This window comes from Macrotis lagotis, chromosome 8 (genome assembly GCF_037893015.1).
Source record: "Macrotis lagotis isolate mMagLag1 chromosome 8, bilby.v1.9.chrom.fasta, whole genome shotgun sequence".
Classification (NCBI taxonomy): Eukaryota; Metazoa; Chordata; class Mammalia; order Peramelemorphia; family Peramelidae; genus Macrotis; species Macrotis lagotis.
Window position 1 is genome coordinate 176,598,889 of NC_133665.1, and position 14,919 is coordinate 176,613,807.

Below are 14,919 nucleotides of genomic sequence, written 5' to 3' on the forward strand. Positions count from 1 at the left end.
GACATGGACCAAGAAGAGGTCCTTAGATGTAGATAGATAGATAGATAGAGAGAGATGATAGATAAATGGATAGATAGAAAGATAGATGATAGAGAGATAGAGAGATGATAGCTAGATAGAGAGATAGATATATAGATAGATGATAGATGGATAGAGAGATAGATGACAGATAATAGATAGATGATAGATGATTGATAGATGATAGATAAGATAGATGATAGATGATTGATAGATAATAGACAATAGATCATTAGATAGATGATAGATAGGTGGGTAGATAGATTATAGATGATAGATAGATAGATAGATAGATAGATAGATAGATAGAATTTGAACCTAAGACTTTTTAAGTGATTACTGAACAAATAGCATTACCTGGTTATGGTTTAATCCCCAGAGAAGATTTGTTTATCTGGGATGGTCTTGGAGAGTTGCCTAGCATAGAAAGAGGTTAAGGAATTTACTCAATAGTCAACAGATAGTGTGGATCTGAAGCAGGATTTGAACTGAGGTCTTCCCAACTCCAAGACTGGCCTCTCCCCATTATAGGGACATGAACATAGCAATAGATAGCGCTCTCTCACAGAGAACATGTAGCCTCAAACCCCGGGGGCAATGGAGACTACTATTGGAGGAGCCCGGGGAATCCCTCAGAGTGACCTTCAAGGTCAGCCAGGCGGTACAGTATTTATTTATTTTTCTCTTTTTAATACAACTTTTAATAATCTAGTTGATCACAGAGAGACAACATTTAACTGTAGAAAAAACAGCCCCAGAAAATCATTGGACACAAAACTTTTTTTTAATACAAAAAAAATCTGTCGCTTACAAAACACATACAAAAGAAGCTTCCCCAAAACCCCCAAAGGTATTGCTATTTTCTTTCACATAAAAATCTCATAACCAATGTTCTTTTCTTCTCCTTTCAAAACCCCCAGCAAACCAAGAGTAGGCTTTGGCACATTGCGGCTGTTTGAGAACAAGCCAAGTTTAACACAGCGTCTCTCCTTAACTGAGTGATATGCATTGTCTCTCCCATTCTTTATACTTAAGCAATTTTTTTTGACAAAGTGTTTAATTTCTTTCCTTCTTTCCTTCCCCCCCCCCCCTTCTTTTAAAAAACCAAACCAAAACCAAAACATTGCTCCTTACATGGTAGGCCAGGGTCGCCCATCTCGGGGCAGGAGTCAGTGGGAGGAGGGCCAAGATTTTGCATTTTAGGAAGATAGGTGAGTCACGAGGCTTCCTGGGCAGGGGACCTTGCCATGTGTCCAACGGGGCTGTGACCTGTGTCCAGGCCCGGATGACCAGCTGAAAGTGTCATCTGAGGATCACCAACCACTCCTGACCCTTTCTCTTCTTCCCCACACTTCAAGCAGGCAGTTTGGGGGATCAGATTGTGCTCTCTCACTTGCTGTTCAAGGCCCAGAATGACCTGCACAGCTTGCTGAAGGATGACCAGTTTGGTCTGAGCTTTGTCTGATTTTTAAATGCACCTGATCTATACGTCCAAGTTCTTTGAACGCCTCATGTAGTCTTGACCATCCTCCTCTCCCGATCCCCCAGATCCTTCTCCTCCAGTGGCAGGGCCTCGTCAGGAGGCCTTCATCTCCTTCTCTTCCTCCTCTGAGTTTCCCCCTAAGGATGTGTTCTCTTCATCTTCCTTCTCTTCCCTCTTAATCTCACCCATTCCTGAAGTAGCGCCCGCTCCCCCCAGCCCCATGTCCAGCCGCCATCCACATCCTGCTGTTGAATGAGATCAGCGAGTGGCCCATGGTTGGGAAGGAGACTAGAGCTGCTGGAGAGGCCATCCTCAATGGGACTGGCCTCTACCAAGCTTGGGGCCCACCCCACCAGGGGCATGACGGAGGAGAAGGCCTGGCTGAGGGCGCTCCCAAGAATGCCAGGCACACCACCTGTCTGCCCCATGGCATGACTCCTCAGCACGTGGATGACTTTGTCTAGGTGATCTTCCCCCTTGTTTTGTAAATTATGAAGAGTTCCTTCATAGCTGGGAGATAAGGCACCGGGTGTTCCAGTTGAGGGCCACTGGGATATTGGGTGGCGCGGTATTTAGATAGAGCCCTGGACATGGAGTTAGGAATGCCTGAGTTCAAATCCACTATCGTGGAAAATGAGGATAATAATAAATGTAATAAAGAAAGCCCATTCAGGAGTGCTGAGTTCAAATGACATGCTGTCTGGAAATTCCTTTACAAATGCTAGAATAGAAGATCCTTCAGGGCAGAGATTTCCTTTTGCTCTCCTCCCAGTCCACCCCCACCCCAGAGCTGGCCAGGCTGCCTTTTTCATAGGACTCTAAAAGAATAAAAAAATCTCATTGCAACAAATTCCTATCAAACAAAATTATTCCTAAGGTTCCCCCTCCCAAAGAGAAAATTCCTCAACACTGGTTCATGGAATGTTAGCCTAGGAAGAGATATTAGAAACCATTAAGTCTTGCACATGGTTAACCTATATCAAATTGCTTTTCTTCTCAATGTGGGGGGGTGGGGAAGGAGAGAATATGCAACTCAGAAGTTTTTTAGGTTTTTTTTTCTTTTCAAGGCAAGGTTAAATGACTTGCCCAAGGCCACACAGTAGGTAATTATTAAGTGTCTGAGGTCACATTTGAACTCAGGTCCTCCTGAATCCAGGGCCAAGGATCTATCCACCACGTCACCTAGCTGCCCTTAGAATTCAGCATTTTAAAAAAATGTTAAAAATTGAAAAAACTAAGTGCTAAAAATTGTTTTACTATGTAATTGGAAGAAGTTAAATACTATTAAAGTGTTAAAATCATTTTTACATGTAAAAGGGGAAAACAAAATATTAAAATTTTTTAAATCACTTAGTCTAAACCCTTCATTTGGCAGAAAATGAACTTGAGGCTCAGAGAGCTTCAGTTGGCTGTCCAAGGCCACACAGGTGTGACTGGGCAGGATTCACACTGAGGTCCAGAGTGGACAATATCTTCAATGATATTATCCCAAAAAACTTCTTGGGGCATTGACCCTGGTCTTATTTTTTTTCTCTAAAAACTGAAAAATAGATTCTTGTAAACAAAACAACCATTAAATAATTACAGCTTGATGGCTTTCTGCTACTTCCTAGAGTTCTCATTTCTGCCTCTCATTTTATACTATTTTCAACCAACTGGCAAGTCTATTCCTGCTGCCTGGAGATACAGAATAGGCCTCCCACCCCTTCAACTCACAGGTCCAACTGTCTTCTAGGAGCTATGGGACTTCTGGAAAGGGAGGGGAGCTCCCCAAGTCACCCTTGTTGGGTGCTGGCAGCCACTGCCACTGGTAGAGGGATGGTTTCCTTATTACAGACAAGTGGCAGTCATTGGGTGAGAGGGTGAGGGACCAGTGGGTGGTCAGTGTCCCAAATTGGAAGAGTGCTATGTGTTGGGTACACTGTGAATTAGTCTCTTGGTGGCTTAGCCGGGGAACATTTTTCCCATGGTTTCCATGGGAAATGCTCCAACAACAGGCAAATCACAAATGTTAGAGATAGGAAAAAACCTAAGTGATCACCTAGTTCAATCCCATCACTTCAACTCTGTAAAATGATCATTTATTAAGCACCTACTATGTGCAAAGCACTGGGGAAAGAGACAAAAAGGGTAACGGCTCTGTCTTCGAGCAGCTTACTTTTCACTGAAAGAATTCATGGACACAGAGAAGTAAATACAAAGAATTTTCAAAGTCATTTCATGAAGGAGAGAGCATTAACAGCTTGGGTTGAGATTAGGAAAGCCTTCATGTAGGATGAGGAGCTCCTGGAGGCAGAGAACACCAGCCACTGTTCTTTAGGAAGGCTTCTTGGGAAGACAGTGACTAGACTAAGTCTTGAAGGAAGCTCAGGACCTGAAGAGACAGCAGAGAGGAGAGGGCTGTGCTTGGGAGGTGGGGGGGAAGGCAGAAAGTGTTGGGGGTAGTGAAGAGGGTTGGAGGGGGAGGGGATTCCAGACCTAGAACCACCATGCAAAGGCAGGGAAACAGGAGAGGGGACCTTATACTTCCTTCAAAATCCAGCTCAAATGCCATGAAGGTTTTACTGACCCCCTCAGACAACTAGTGCCTCTCTGCCCTCCAAGTCATCTTATGTGGGTTTTTTGTTTTGTTTTTGATGTGTGTCCCTGGTTGTATCTATATGACTTATCTAAATGCATAATTGCAGCAGCTCACATATGGTATAATATCTCTGGAATCTGGCTCATCTTTCGCCAAGGGAGATTGTGGTTTTCTCCTTGAGGGCATCAGGAAAATGTCCACGGCTGAGCACTTTCCCCTTCTCTTTCCTATCCCAAGAAGTGGTATCAGGCTAGAACTCGATCAATCTGCCCCCTCAAATTTCTTTGGTCCAGAGGTACAATGTTTAGAGGTTCAGGGGGTAAGTTGATTTCTTGGTAACTCTTAAAGGGGACAGAAAGTAGATGGAGGCCTGGCCCCAAAGTCAGGAGGATTTATCTTTCTGAGTTCAAATCTGAACTCTGATGCTTCCTAGCTGTGTGACCCTAGGCAAGTCACATAACCCTGTTTGTTTCAGGTCACTTCTCTGTAAAATGAGCTGAAAAGTTAATAGCAAACCACTTCAATATCGTTGCCAAGAAAACACTAAATGGGATCATGCAGAACTGGACACCACTAAAAAATGACTAAGAAGCAGAGTCAAAACTTGACCAAAGATTTTTGGTGCCAATTTCATCATTCTTTCCACTCTTCCAAATCAGGAACATAATTAATCCAATTAGGACAAGAAAGGTTAATTTCCCAAATTGCCTCAGTGTGATGCAGTTGCAACCAGAACCCAAGTGTTCTGTCTCCTGGTCAAGTGATCTTTCCCCCATAGACCTTGAGATTAGGAAAGCTTTCCAGTAGGAAGAATATAATCACAAAAATAACACAATGAGTGATGTTGGCTATTCTTTAATCTCTAAAGGTTCTTGGAGAATAGGTTATAGGGAAAAAATAACACAAAACTTTTGCAACATAATACTTTAGAGTTAAGGGTTCCTTATGCTTCAAAACTTTAAAGAATATTCCCAGCAGACCCTAGGAGTCACTCATCTGAACAATACCCTGAAGCCACCAGTGTTCTATGAGTCAATCCATGACATCTCGGAAACCCCTGGTGAAAAATCAATTTATGCTTGGACCTTTGACTTTCCCCCCATCCTTGAAATTTGTTCCCTTCTCATTGCTGCCCTTTGAGTCCAGATCTTCCTTCAAAGCTCAGTCCAGGTACCATGTCCTTCAAGAAGTCTTCCCTGAGTCTTCCAGTTCCCTCCTTATTCAAATCATCTTCTATCATCTACTTTTCTGGGACCATGTTGTCTCCCCTCATTAGGATCAAAGTTCTCTGAGGTCAGAGACTGTCCTTTGGTGTTGTTTTAAAAGAATATTTATTTTTATTTTTATTTTATTTTTTTATTTAGTTTTTTTTTTTGTTTTGTTTTTGCAAGGCAAATGGGGTTAAGTGGCTTGCCCAAGGCCACACAGCTAGGTAATAAGTGTTTGAGACCAGATTTGACCCCAAGGTACTCCTGACTCCAGGGCCGGTGCTTTATCCACTGCGCCACCTAGCTGCCCCAAGAATATTTATTTCTCTAGCATTAAATGGCATTCTTGACTCAGATTATATCTCTGATCCAATGGTAACGTCATAGATTTGAAATGGGAAGGGACCTTAAAAGTCATGAAATCCAACCCCTTCATTTGAACCATAAGGAAACTGAGACCAAGTTTAACAGAGTCAATAGGACACTCATTTTAGTCAAGAAGGCCTAGATTCTAGGACACTTAAGCCAGGTGACATTGGGCAAATCCTTTGACAATTTTCCATCTCAGTTTCTTCATCTATAAAATGAGAGAGTATTTGATTTGGTGGTCTCCCTTCTAACTAAATCTATGAGCCCATGTGACATGTCCAAAGTTACATAGAGAATTAGTGGTTTTATCTGTTTAACCTTTCTGAGCCTCAGTAGCCTCATCTGTAAATGGGGATGTAGGCACCATTAGCTCCTACCTGACAAGCTAAAATAAGAGATTGTCTCCAAAACATCTGGCAAATCTTAAAATATGCTCTAAATGCCAGCTATGATTATCATTCTTGTTGTACATCATAGCTCCCTGGATCATCAATTGTTGACTACATATTCTGAATTCCAATTAGATGGGCTGCCAATGCAAGGATTAATTTTGGTTACCAAGAGAAATCTGGAATCTTCTTAATATGGGGGCTCTCTCCAGTTTTCAGATCACCACCCATCCATGACAAGGTACTCTAAACCACTCTTGACCATGTCTTCTCATTAGCTTACTACAGCATTCTGAGGGCTTTCTTCTCATCCCCTTGACCTTTCTTGCATACCAAGGATAAGACAGTAGAGTAGGAGAAAGACTAAGTTCAAATCCCACCTCAGACACCTCAGATAGCTGTGTGACCCAGGGTAAGCACTTAAGCTATGTACCTCAGTTTCCTCATAGTAAAATGAAGGGATTGGACTGTAAGGTTCCTTCCAGTTAATCTCTGATCTTATGAGTGATTGACCATTCCTCAATTTACTTCATGGACACCTCATCTTTTCTACTGGTCATACATCTCTCTTGTCTAATGTTTCCATGTCTCTTCACTTGCATGACTTCTCTTTTTGGCATGGTTCTCTGTTTTCTCATTCTCATTCCAGGTTTCTCCATAACCCTTTGGCTGATCCTCAATCGCAGTTCTTCAGAAATAGTGGTCCATAACTCATAGCTGGAAGACTGTTGTTGTTGAGAAGACGGGAAACATTTGGGATTGTTAAGAGCATTATTTCCCTAGAAGCAAATCAGTCTGCTCTCCTTCTCTTGCTCCCTCCACTGTCTCTTCAAGAGATGTGTACTCATGAATGCTTTCTTATTTGTGGGACAGGGCTTGGACTGGTGACCTCATCAGAATAGAGAACTCCCAGATGGGGAAGTCCCCTCCACAGATGCAGGTTAGTGTCTTCCCTATAACCTATACTCCAAGAACCCTTAGAGAACAAGGAATAGCCAACATCACTCAACCAATGTGTTCCAGAGACAGGACTAGAACCCAGGTCTTTCTGACTTTAAATCCAAGTATCTTTCCACTATCTAAGGCTACCAATGAAATCCAAACTACTTAAAGTTTTTCATTAGTTTGTAACCTGACCTGGTTTCTTATTATGAACACCATGTAAGAAGCTGGAGTTTCTCCAAGATGGTTGCTAGTAGTTAGAGGGTGCCTCATTCATTCAATCATTCAATCAGTGGAGAAGCATTTATTATTAACATCTATACTAGGGAAATATTTCTCAATTCATCAGTGATTAATGAGTACCAACTTTGTGCCAAATACTTCTGGCAGTTGGACATACAGAGACAAAAATGGAATGATTCCCCTTTTCATTCTGCTAGGGGGTAGGGAGAGGGCTACAAATAGCAAATACATTTAGAAATAATACAAGATAAATACAAAATAAATTCAAGGTAATTTTGGGGGGATGCAACTTATCAAGAAAAACTTTATGAAGATAAATCATCAGCATTTCTCTCCATTGCCAACAAGGTCCAGCAGTAAGAGATAAAAAGAGAAATTTCATTTAAAATAACAGACAATATAAAATAATTGGGAATCTACCTGCCAAGACAGACACAGGAACTATATGAATACAACTATAAAACACTTTTCACACAAATAAAGTCAGATCTAAACAATTGAAAAAAATTAATTGCTCATGGGTAGACCGAGCCAATATGCTAAAAATAACATTTCTACTTAAATTAATCTACCTAATTCAGTGTCATACCAATCAAACTATCAAAAAATTTATTTTCTAGATCTGGGGAAAATAAGGTCAAAATTCATCTGATAGAGTAAAAGCTCAGTAAGATCGAGGAAATCAATAAAAATGTGAAAGAAGGTAGTCTAGCTGCAATAATCTCAAACTGTATTATAAACAGTCATTATCAAAACAATCTGATACTGGCTAAGAAAGAGTGGCAGATCAGTGGAATAGATTATGAGCAAATGACATTATAGCAAATGACCATAGTAATCTCGCATCCAAACTCATTATTTGACAAAAACTGCTGGGAAAACTAAGGACAATATGGCAGAAACTAGGGATAGATCATCATCTCCCAACCTATGCCAAGATAAGAGCAAAATGGGCACATAATGTACACAGAAAGGGGGAAACCAACTAGGAGAGCATGGAACAGTTTATTGGTCAAATTGATGAATAAAAGGAAGAATTTAGGATAAAAAGAATATATAGTGAGCATTATAAAATATAAAATAGATAATTTTGATTATATTAAATTAAAAAGTCTTGGCACAAATAAAACCATTGCAACCAAAAGTATAAGGAAAGTAGAAAATGGGGTGTGGATGGGGGGAGTCTACAAAAAAGTATCTCTGATAAATGAGTCAAATTTATAAAATTTCCCAATTGATAAATGGACAAATGATATGTACAGGCAGTTTTCAAAGAAATCAAAGCTCTGTCCACTGCACCACCTGGACATACCTACAATTATTACTATTATTTTTTTAATTTTAATTTTAATTTTTTCTCTCTCCCCTTTACTTTATCACTCAAGTGAGTCTATATTTTTGGGGGGAGGGGATATTTTGTTTACTCTTAAACAAGAATATTTTATTAATGTATAAAAAACATTATTTGTACAAAATGAGAATAAATATTAAATAAAAAAACGAATATCACTCTAGGAGAGGCTAGGTGGCGCAGTGGATAGAGCACCGGCCCTGGAGTCAGGAGTACTTGAGTTCAAATCCTGCCTCAGACACTTAATAATTACCTAGCTGTATGGCCTTGAACAAGCCACTTTACCCCATTGCCTTGCAAAAACCTTAAGAAAAAAAAGAATATCACTCTGTGTTGATCAACCTTGATGGGTTCACTCATTCCATCAGTGCAACAATCAGGGACAATTTGGGGCTGTCTGCAATGGAGAATCCCATCTGTGTCCAGAGAAAGAACTGGGGAGTTTGAGCAAAGACCAAGGACTATTACCTATGATTTAGGGGGGTAAACCTGATATCTTATTGTCTGATCTTGCTATCGCTTATACTTTATATTTCTTCCTTAAGGATATGATTTCTCTCTCATCACACTCAATTTGAATCAGTGTATACCATGGAAACAATGTAAAGATTGGCAAATTGCCTTCTGTGGGGGATGGGGGGAGGGAAGGAAGATTAAGGGGAAAATTGTAAAACTTAAAATAAATAAAATTTTTATAATTCAAAAAAAATAGTCATGTGAAAAATGCTCTAAATCACTACTGATCAGAGGAATACATATTAAAACAACTCTGAGGAACTACTTCACACCAGTCAGAGTGGTTAATATGATAAAAAAAAAAGGGAAATGTTGGATATTGGAAGGGATGTAGAAAAACTGGGATACTAATGCATTGTTTATGGAATTGTGAACTGATCCAACCATTCTGGAGAGCAATTTGGAACTATACCCAAAGACCTAAAAAAACTGTGCATACAACATTATCATTACTTGGTTTATATCACAAAGATATTCTAAAACAAGGGAAAAAAGAAAAATATAGGAGGGGGAAAATATAGCAGTTCTTTTTGTGGTAACTAAGAATCAGAAATCAAAGGGTGCCCATCGGGGAAATGCTAAACAAGCTGTGGTATATGACTGCAATGAAATATTATGGTGCTATAAGAAATGACAAGTAGGATTTCAGAAAAACCTGGAAAGATTTACATGAACTGATGCATAGTGAAGGAATAGAACCAGGAGAATGTTGTATATAGTGACAGCATGAACTATGAAGTAACTTAGTAGTTCATTGCTCAACAAAGAACTATAAATGACTTAGCTATTTTCAGCAGTACAATGATCCAAGACAATCCCAAAGGATTGTCCTTCCATTTAGTAATTTCTGATCCTATGATGGATTGACCATTCCTCCACTTATTACATGGACGCCTCATCTTTTCTACTGGTCATTTATCTCTCTTGTCTGGTGCTATTCATATCACTTCAGTTGCTTCGGTTTATCACATTTCCTTTGTATTTCTCCATTACCCTTTGGCTGATCTTCACCCCCAGTTCTTCAGAATTTGGAGTGGCCCATTACTCAGAGCTACACTGGAAGAGTGTTGTGGTTGAGCAACCATTTGTAATATAGAACAATAAGAATTGTTCTGGTAAGATTAGATTAAAACTCAACATCTTTAACGGGAAAAAAATTGTTCTGAAGGTAAAATGTGATATTTATCAAACATTTCAAAAACCCTAATCCTCTATTACTTATACCTAAAATAACCACCCTAATAACTGTGCGGAGGATGGATTGAAGTGGAAAGTGGGGAAGGATGGGCGACTTGAAGAAGGGGGCTAATTGGGAGGCTCTAGCAATAGACTAAATGAGAAGTTACCTAGAAAGGCCTTAATATGCACCTAAGCCATGATAAAGATGCAGGAGTAGATAAGAGATAATTCCTGCAGTTGAATAAATTTACAATTGGGGGGGGGCAGAGAACATTGTGGGGAAAAGTAAGAGATGAATCATTGCTAGATGCCTATCATAGAATTTGACCCGGACTAGTAGGAAGAGTTCTTCCTGGCCGGGAGTGATCTCTCCCTCTCCCCAATTTCTGTTGTTCTTTAGACCCATCTTTGGTATTTTCCCCAGACACTCTTTTGTATTTTCATGATTAATTTCCCTATATTATATTCCCTTTTTCATTTAGACAAGAGTCTGAGTGAAAAAATGAGAACACAAGCTTAATATGAGTCTTCTATGTCCAGAAGACATAGCATAAAGTCATTACTGAGCATTTGTTGTAAAGGAATGAATGCATGAATTATTGAATTTTTTACTATTTTTAAATGACAGGCTAAAACATCTTCATTTCAACCATTCAGAAAAAAATATTTTGTAATAAAGGGCATGGCTGCCAAAATCCAAGGTCTCGGGGTCATGAATCTGGTTTCATACCCTGAATCTTGGTGAGGAGTATCTCATGTTGTCCTGTTTGTTAACAAGAGTTGCAGTTCTCCAACATATACCATGGAAATAATGTAAAGACTAACAGAATGCCTTCTAGTGGGTGGGGGGAGGGAAGCAAGAATGGGGGGAAATTGTAAAACTCAAAATAAATAAAATCCTTTCTAAAAAAAAAAAAGAGATGCAGCTCTCCACCTAACAAAAGACTGAATGGTTCATGCATCAGAGAAAATGCTCCTCCCCCTACTCCATTCTTCAGGATAGGAATTCTATTGCACTCTGTGGTGGGGCATCCATCCCAATCACCAGTGAACATCAGTAGAGGACCAACAGACCAAAGGCTCCACAAGGATTTTCTCTGCTATATTTCAATCATTCAAGGACCTGAGCTAATATCCTAACTTGATCCTTTTAGGTTTTTGCAAGGCAATGGGGTTAAGTGGCTTGCCCAAGGCCACATAAGCTAGGTAATTATTAAGTGTCTGAGGCCATATTTGAACTCAGGTACTCCTGACTCCAAGGCAGGTGCTCTATCCACTGCACCACCTAGCCACCCTCCTAACTTAATTCTAACTGGGCTCAGAAACCCTTGCACTTTTGGATTTGGGGGCTCATTTGCCTTAAATTCTCCTGCTTCTTACCATCTTTCCCCAGTGAAATTCATTTCTCTGGCTTTGGAAAGACAAATGGAAATTGTGCTTAGAGATGATCATCCACTCTCCAAGACCCCTTGAAGGGGCTAGCTTTATAATACATATCCCAGATCCCAGATAATCTAGTCTAGCTAAAGGTCCCCAGACTCAGAACATGGGGGATTATAATTTGTAGGAACTGAACTTTTTTTGTTAGCCTCATTTCCAATCCCTTCCCAGAGATTTAGATCATGTAGGGAGTGAATTGTGCCCCTCGGTGGTTGAAAGAACATATTGATTTGTTAGTTCTTTCTATATCTTTGAAGTAAGTAACCCTTTGTAAATGCTAATCTATTGAGGGGTTAAATGGAACTAGAGAAGAGGCGTTCCCTAAAATTGAGGGAACACAATCACTGGGATTTGAACTAATGGTAGAGACTAGATTCGTCCCCTCCCTCTTTAGGGTACTAAAAGATCCTGGGGGGTGGGGATGGAAAGTAAAATGCCTTACCTTTGGACCATTTACATTTAATCTCTGACATGTCACAATGTCCTTCCTGTCCCCACCCCCCAATACTGAGAACATGTACCTTATTCTTTACCTAGAATCATCCACCTCTTGGCCAAAGTCAGGGTTAGGGGGATAGGGATGATGCATGATTGAGTTCATCTTCATATTAAGAGTAGGAAGGTGGAAAGAGGGGAGTTTTTTAAAAACTATAAATCAGTAATCTTGACTTTGACTCTTGGGGGTTTTTTTGGCAAGGAAATGGGGTTAAGTGACTTGCCCAAGGTCACACAGCTAGGTAATTTTTAAGTGTCTGAGGTCAGATCTGACTCCAGGGCCAGTGCTCTATCCACTGCGCCACCTAGCTGCCCCTTGACTTTTGAGAAAATTCTAGCACCTATCATTAAAGAGATGCTTTGAGAGAATTTAGAAAAGGAAATAGTGACATGGTTTCATCAGGAGTGAGCTATGCCAAACAAACCCTATTTCCTTTTTTTGAAAGGGTTACCAGGCATCTGATGGGTTCCATAAATAGCAGTTTACAAATATGTTAAAGATACACTTCACAAAACCTTGCTATAGTATCCTTAAAGATGGAGAAATTTGATCTAGGTGTTAGTGCAAGTAGGTAGAGACAGAATTAGCCAAACAAGCAGACTTGAAAAGCAATGATTAATGGATAGATGATATCTTAGACGGTAGTTTCTCATGGACTACTCCAGGGATCCATTCTTGCCCTTGTGCAATAAAAATGTTATCAGTCTCTTAGAGGAAGGTATATGCACAACTCCAATTTTTAGTTATTACAGTCTAAGAGGGATAGCTAACAGAGGTGGGGTCCCCAAAGATCTCAATAAGTGAAAATGAAGGGTCCCTGAGATCTTTTTGTGATGTCATAGAACTACCCCTTGTGACATTCAAATGGTCCTGTTGGATCTTGGCTGGATGCAACTCTGTTTTAGTCTCTACCGCATCCAGATTCTGGCCCAACTAAAATCCTTGGGTAGAGGTCTGACAAACCCATTTAACTTAAAATCTAGCTAGAGATTTCCCCAGAAATTATAGAAAAGGTAGAAAGAGCCTTTGTCCAGAATCAGCCGAAAAGCCTCTCCCCTTTCTGGTTCCTTCTGAGACTCGGTTGGCCAAGTCTTTTATCTGTTTAGTAAGAGATCCACAATCCCAGGTGTTGAGTTCTTTAGGTCAGAGTACAAGATTATCCCAAGTAGTTAAAATCTTCAGGCTAACTGTTTTCTCTGGACTGGAGACCCTCAGTCATATAACTTATGATGATTGGTCACAATGCTTCCCAAATGTTTATCTCAGATGATGTCTAAGCTAAAAACCAAATAAGCGTGATTTACCCAATAACTATCAGAACACCTGAACTCTGTTTTTTTATCTCAGCATTCCCTTTTCTAAACCCTAAATCTCTTCTGTTAGCCCATGGAGATGAGTGGGCAGAGTGAAGATACAGGGACAAGCCAAGGGGGTGGAAGGCGGTGGCAATTGAGACCCTCAGCTGTATTCCTGGTCATTTCCTAGGTAGTTAAGGCTGATATAAGACTCCAAAGGTCCCACAGCTTTACAGATAAAACTTTCTTTTTATAATTTTTTATTAGAATTCTAACTGTTCCAGTCTAGGGTTACTCTCAGTTTGAGTCAATCTATGAGATTTCATTCCTTTTGGGCTTTTCCTCCTCCATGCCCTTCTCTGCACACATAGCCACCCTCTGGCTCACTTCCTCATTAGCTCTCATCTGAACAATTTCAGTAAGCCCTAGATAGACCTCTAGGCTTCCAGGTTCTCCTCTGCATTGGCTGCCACTTGGCTGCCAAAGTAACAATCCTTATCACATCTCCAACCCTATCACTCTACAACTCAAAAATCTTCTTTGCTTCTCTCTTGCCTCTAGGATCAGATGACAAATTCGGACTGGCGCTTAAAACTCTCCACCAACTTTTCAAGAATAATTCCTATGAACCCCCTTCACACAAGAAATTTCAGTCAAACTGGCCTGCTCTAATTTCCACCATTCCTATTTGTATTCCACTGATACCCTAGAGCCAGCATCTCCAAAACCGAGCTCATCATCTTTTTTCCCCTATGCCTTTCCTTCCTCCTAACTTCTCTATTATTGTTCTCCTCCCAGTCCTCCCAATTCCCTTCACCGACTAGGGATCATCCTTAATCCTCATTCCACTTCTCCCCTCACTGCCATCATATTCAGTCCATTGCCTAGACCCATCAATTTTGTTCTGGTAACATTTCTTTTTTTTTTTAAGGTTTTTTTTTGCAAGGCAATGGGGTTAAGTGGCTTGCCCAAGGCCACACAGCTAGGTCATTATTAAGTATCTGAGGTCAGATTTGAACTCAGGTCCTCCTGACTCCAGGGCTGGTGATCTATCCACTGTGCTACCTAGTTGCCCCAGGGGAACATTTCACTTATATGTGACTCCTTCTCCCTTCTGATGCTGCCATCTTGGTACAGGCTCTCATCATCTCACTCATGGACCACTGAAATAGCCAGCTGGTTAGTCTCCCATACTCAGCTGCCAAAGTAATTTTCCTCAGGTTCAAGGGACCATGTCATGCCAATAAACTCCTATCACCTCAACATCCACTATAAAATGCTATCTTTCAAAAACCTTCACAATCTGATCACTCCCTACATTTCCAATTTTCTTACCCCCTGGTCCCACAGTGACACTGGTCTCCTGGTTTTTCCTCACACAAGACTCTCCTCTTGACTATACATCTTTT

At 40.4% G+C, this 14,919-nt stretch overlaps 1 pseudogene; it reads right to left on the reverse strand.

Annotated features, from left to right (window-relative positions):
- Positions 1-1,234: 1,234 nt before the first annotated feature.
- Positions 1,235-11,036, reverse strand: LOC141496581 (transcription factor E2-alpha-like; annotated as a pseudogene).
- Between the last annotated feature and the right edge of the window lie 3,883 nt (positions 11,037-14,919).